Here is a 6,402-nt window from a genome sequence, read left to right as displayed (position 1 = left end):
CCTCTGCCACACATGCGCACAACAAAGAACCGATTTCAAGTACAGAAAACCTAAGAGCAAGCTGCTCACACACACGATCACATAAAAAAGCACACGAGAATGCGCACGGAAGAGCACACCAACACGGATAAATCCTGCGGCAACCACACTGTAGCACGAATGGGCGTCTGCCCTGCGTACCGGAGCAGTGGCGTCCTTCTCGCGTTCGAGTTGTACAGCGGCACACAGCAGTTTCGCGGCATCACACCGCTAGTAAAAACCGTCTGCCACACATGCGCACACCAAAGAACCGTAGTCAAGTACAGAAAACCTAAGGCAAGCTGCTCACACACACGATCACACAAAAAGCACGCGAGAATGCGCACGAAAGAGCACACCAACACGGATAAATCCTGCGGCAACCACACTGTAGTACGAACGGGCTTCTGCCCTGCGTACTGGAGCAGTGGCGTCCTTCTCGCGTTCGAGTTGTACAGCAGCACACAAGTTTCGCGGCATGACACCGCTAGTAAAAACCGTCTGCCACACATGCGCACACCAAAGAACCGTAGTCAAGTACAGAAAACCTAAGGCAAGCTGCTCACACACACGATCACACAAAAAAGCACGCGAGAATGCGCACGAAAGAGCACACCAACACGGATAAATCCTGCGGCAACCACACTGTAGCACGAACGGGCTTCTGCCCTGCGTACCGGAGCAGTGGCGTCCTTCTCGCGTTCGAGTTGTACAGCGGCACACAGCAGTTTCGCGGCATCACACCGCTAGTAAAAACCGTCTGCCACACATGCGCACACCAAAGAACCGTAGTCAAGTACAGAAAACCTAAGGCAAGCTGCTCACACACACGATCACACAAAAAAGCACGCGAGAATGCGCACGAAAGAGCACACCAACACGGATAAATCCTGCGGCAACCACACTGTAGCACGAACGGGCTTCTGCCCTGCGTACCGGAGCAGTGGCGTCCTTCTCGCGTTCGAGTTGTACAGCGGCACACACAGTTTCGCGGCATCACACCGCTAGTAAAAACCGTCTGCCACACATGCGCACACCAAAGAACCGTAGTCAAGTACAGAAAACCTAAGGCAAGCTGCTCACACACACGATCACACAAAAAAGCACGCGAGAATGCGCACGAAAGAGCACACCAACACGGATAAATCCTGCGGCAACCACACTGTAGCACGAACGGGCTTCTGCCCTGCGTACTGGAGCAGTGGCGTCCTTCTCGCGTTCGAGTTGTACAGCGGCACACAAGTTTCGCGGCATGACACCGCTAGTAAAAACCGTCTGCCACACATGCGCACACCAAAGAACCGTAGTCAAGTACAGAAAACCTAAGGCAAGCTGCTCACACACACGATCACACAAAAAAGCACACGAGAATGCGCACGAAAGAGCACACCAACACGGATAAATCCTGCGGCAACCACACTGTAGCACGAACGGGCTTCTGCCCTGCGTACTGGAGCAGTGGCGTCCTTCTCGCGTTCGAGTTGTACAGCGGCACACAAGTTTCGCGGCATGCACACCGCTAGTAAAAACCGTCTGCCACACATGCGCACACCAAAGAACCGTAGTCAAGTACAGAAAACCTAAGGCAAGCTGCTCACACACACGATCACACAAAAAAGCACGCGAGAATGCGCACGAAAGAGCACACCAACACGGATAAATCCTGCGGCAACCACACTGTAGCACGAAAGGGCGTCTGCCCTGCGTACTGGAGCAGTGGCGTCCTTCTCGCGTTCGAGTTGTAGAGCGGCACACAACAGTTTCGCGGCATCACACCACTAGTAAAAACCTTCTGGCACACATGCGCACACCAAAGAACCGTAGTCAAGTACAGAAAACCTAAGGCAAGCTGCTCACACACACGATCACACAAAAAAGCACACGAGAATGCGCACGAAAGAGCACACCAACACGGATGAATCCTGCGGCAACCACACTGTAGTACGAACGGGCTTCTGCCCTGCGTACTGGAGCAGTGGCGTCCTTCTCGCGTTCGAGTTGTACAGCAGCACACAAGTTTCGCGGCATGACACCGCTAGTAAAAACCGTCTGCCACACATGCGCACACCAAAGAACCGTAGTCAAGTACAGAAAACCTAAGGCAAGCTGCTCACACACACGATCACACAAAAAAGCACGCGAGAATGCGCACGAAAGAGCACACCAACACGGATAAATCCTGCGGCAACCACACTGTAGCACGAAAGGGCGTCTGCCCTGCGTACTGGAGCAGTGGCGTCCTTCTCGCGTTCGAGTTGTACAGCGGCACACAGCAGTTTCGCGGCATCACACCGCTAGTAAAAACCGTCTGCCACACATGCGCACACCAAAGAACCGTAGTCAAGTACAGAAAACCTAAGGCAAGCTGCTCACACACACGATCACACAAAAAAGCACGCGAGAATGCGCACGAAAGAGCACACCAACACGGATAAATCCTGCGGCAACCACACTGTAGCACGAACGGGCTTCTGCCCTGCGTACTGGAGCAGTGGCGTCCTTCTCGCGTTCGAGTTGTACAGCGGCACACAAGTTTCGCGGCATCACACCGCTAGTAAAAACCGTCTGCCACACATGCGCACACCAAAGAACCGTAGTCAAGTACAGAAAACCTAAGGCAAGCTGCTCACACACACGATCACACAAAAAAGCACACGAGAATGCGCACGAAAGAGCACACCAACACGGATAAATCCTGCGGCAACCACACTGTAGCACGAACGGGCTTCTGCCCTGCGTACTGGAGCAGTGGCGTCCTTCTCGCGTTCGAGTTGTACAGCAGCACACAAGTTTCGCGGCATGACACCGCTAGTAAAAACCGTCTGCCACACATGCGCACACCAAAGAACCGTAGTCAAGTACAGAAAACCTAAGGCAAGCTGCTCACACACACGATCACACAAAAAAGCACACGAGAATGCGCACGAAAGAGCACACCAACACGGATGAATCCTGCGGCAACCACACTGTAGTACGAACGGGCTTCTGCCCTGCGTACTGGAGCAGTGGCGTCCTTCTCGCGTTCGAGTTGTATAGCGGCACACACAGTTTCGCGGCATCACACCAGCTAGTAAAAACCGTCTGCCACACATGCGCACACCAAAGAACCGTAGTCAAGTACAGAAAACCTAAGGCAAGCTGCTCACACACACGATCACACAAAAAAGCACGCGAGAATGCGCACGAAAGAGCACACCAACACGGATAAATCCTGCGGCAACCACACTGTAGCACGAAAGGGCGTCTGCCCTGCGTACTGGAGCAGTGGCGTCCTTCTCGCGTTCGAGTTGTACAGCGGCACACAACAGTTTCGCGGCATCACACCACTAGTAAAAACCGTCTGCCACACATGCGCACACCAAAGAACCGTAGTCAAGTACAGAAAACCTAAGGCAAGCTGCTCACACACACGATCACACAAAAAAGCACGCGAGAATGCGCACGAAAGAGCACACCAACACGGATAAATCCTGCGGCAACCACACTGTAGCACGAACGGGCGTCTGCCCTGCGTACCTGAGCAGTGGCGTCCTTCTCGCGTTCGAGTTGTACAGCGGCACACAGCAGTTTCGCGGCATCACACCGCTAGTAAAAACCGTCTGCCACACATGCGCACACCAAAGAACCGTAGTCAAGTACAGAAAACCTAAGGCAAGCTGCTCACACACACGATCACACAAAAAAGCACAGCGAGAATGCGCACGAAAGAGCACACCAACACGGATAAATCCTGCGGCAACCACACTGTAGCACGAACGGGCTTCTGCCCTGCGTACTGGAGCAGTGGCGTCCTTCTCGCGTTCGAGTTGTACAGCAGCACACAAGTTTCGCGGCATGACACCGCTAGTAAAAACCGTCTGCCACACATGCGCACACCAAAGAACCGTAGTCAAGTACAGAAAACCTAAGGCAAGCTGCTCACACACACGATCACACAAAAAAGCACGCGAGAATGCGCACGAAAGAGCACACCAACACGGATAAATCCTGCGGCAACCACACTGTAGCACGAATGGGCGTCTGCCCTGCGTACTGGAGCAGTGGCGTCCTTCTCGCGTTCGAGTTGTACAGCGGCACACACAGTTTCGCGGCATCACACCAGCTAGTAAAAACCGTCTGCCACACATGCGCACACCAAAGAACCGTAGTCAAGTACAGAAAACCTAAGGCAAGCTGCTCACACACACGATCACACAAAAAAGCACACGAGAATGCGCACGAAAGAGCACACCAACACGGATAAATCCTGCGGCAACCACACTGTAGCACGAACGGGCTTCTGCCCTGCGTACTGGAGCAGTGGCGTCCTTCTCGCGTTCGAGTTGTACAGCGGCACACAAGTTTCGCGGCATCACACCGCTAGTAAAAACCGTCTGCCACACATGCGCACACCAAAGAACCGTAGTCAAGTACAGAAAACCTAAGGCAAGCTGCTCACACACACGATCACACAAAAAAGCACACGAGAATGCGCACGAAAGAGCACACCAACACGGATAAATCCTGCGGCAACCACACTGTAGCACGAACGGGCTTCTGCCCTGCGTACTGGAGCAGTGGCGTCCTTCTCGCGTTCGAGTTGTACAGCGGCACACAAGTTTCGCGGCATCACACCGCTAGTAAAAACCGTCTGCCACACATGCGCACACCAAAGAACCGTAGTCAAGTACAGAAAACCTAAGGCAAGCTGCTCACACACACGATCACACAAAAAAGCACGCGAGAATGCGCACGAAAGAGCACACCAACACGGATAAATCCTGCGGCAACCACACTGTAGCACGAATGGGCGTCTGCCCTGCGTACTGGAGCAGTGGCGTCCTTCTCGCGTTCGAGTTGTACAGCGGCACACAGCAGTTTCGCGGCATCACACCGCTAGTAAAAACCGTCTGCCACACATGCGCACACCAAAGAACCGTAGTCAAGTACAGAAAACCTAAGGCAAGCTGCTCACACACACGATCACACAAAAAAGCACGCGAGAATGCGCACGAAAGAGCACACCAACACGGATAAATCCTGCGGCAACCACACTGTAGCACGAACGGGCTTCTGCCCTGCGTACCTGGAGCAGTGGCGTCCTTCTCGCGTTCGAGTTGTACAGCGGCACACACAGTTTCGCGGCATCACACCGCTAGTAAAAACCGTCTGCCACACATGCGCACACCAAAGAACCGTAGTCAAGTACAGAAAACCTAAGGCAAGCTGCTCACACACACGATCACACAAAAAAGCACGCGAGAATGCGCACGAAAGAGCACACCAACACGGATAAATCCTGCGGCAACCACACTGTAGCACGAACGGGCGTCTGCCCTGCGTACCTGGAGCAGTGGCGTCCTTCTCGCGTTCGAGTTGTACAGCGGCACACACAGTTTCGCGGCATCACACCGCTAGTAAAAACCGTCTGCCACACATGCGCACACCAAAGAACCGTAGTCAAGTACAGAAAACCTAAGGCAAGCTGCTCACACACACGATCACACAAAAAAGCACAGCGAGAATGCGCACGAAAGAGCACACCAACACGGATAAATCCTGCGGCAACCACACTGTAGCACGAACGGGCTTCTGCCCTGCGTACTGGAGCAGTGGCGTCCTTCTCGCGTTCGAGTTGTACAGCGGCACACAAGTTTCGCGGCATCACACCGCTAGTAAAAACCGTCTGCCACACATGCGCACACCAAAGAACCGTAGTCAAGTACAGAAAACCTAAGGCAAGCTGCTCACACACACGATCACACAAAAAAGCACGCGAGAATGCGCACGAAAGAGCACACCAACACGGATAAATCCTGCGGCAACCACACTGTAGCACGAACGGGCGTCTGCCCTGCGTACCGGAGCAGTGGCGTCCTTCTCGCGTTCGAGTTGTACAGCGGCACACACAGTTTCGCGGCATCACACCGCTAGTAAAAACCGTCTGCCACACATGCGCACACCAAAGAACCGTAGTCAAGTACAGAAAACCTAAGGCAAGCTGCTCACACACACGATCACACAAAAAAGCACGCGAGAATGCGCACGAAAGAGCACACCAACACGGATAAATCCTGCGGCAACCACACTGTAGCACGAACGGGCTTCTGCCCTGCGTACTGGAGCAGTGGCGTCCTTCTCGCGTTCGAGTTGTACAGCGGCACACAAGTTTCGCGGCATCACACCGCTAGTAAAAACCGTCTGCCACACATGCGCACACCAAAGAACCGTAGTCAAGTACAGAAAACCTAAGGCAAGCTGCTCACACACACGATCACACAAAAAAGCACACGAGAATGCGCACGAAAGAGCACACCAACACGGATAAATCCTGCGGCAACCACACTGTAGTACGAACGGGCTTCTGCCCTGCGTACTGGAGCAGTGGCGTCCTTCTCGCGTTCG

Source organism: Dermacentor silvarum, chromosome 8 (genome assembly GCF_013339745.2).
Source record: "Dermacentor silvarum isolate Dsil-2018 chromosome 8, BIME_Dsil_1.4, whole genome shotgun sequence".
Taxonomy (NCBI): domain Eukaryota; kingdom Metazoa; phylum Arthropoda; class Arachnida; order Ixodida; family Ixodidae; genus Dermacentor; species Dermacentor silvarum.
The sequence above is the reverse complement of the archived record's forward strand: the minus strand, read 5'-3'. Positions refer to the sequence as shown.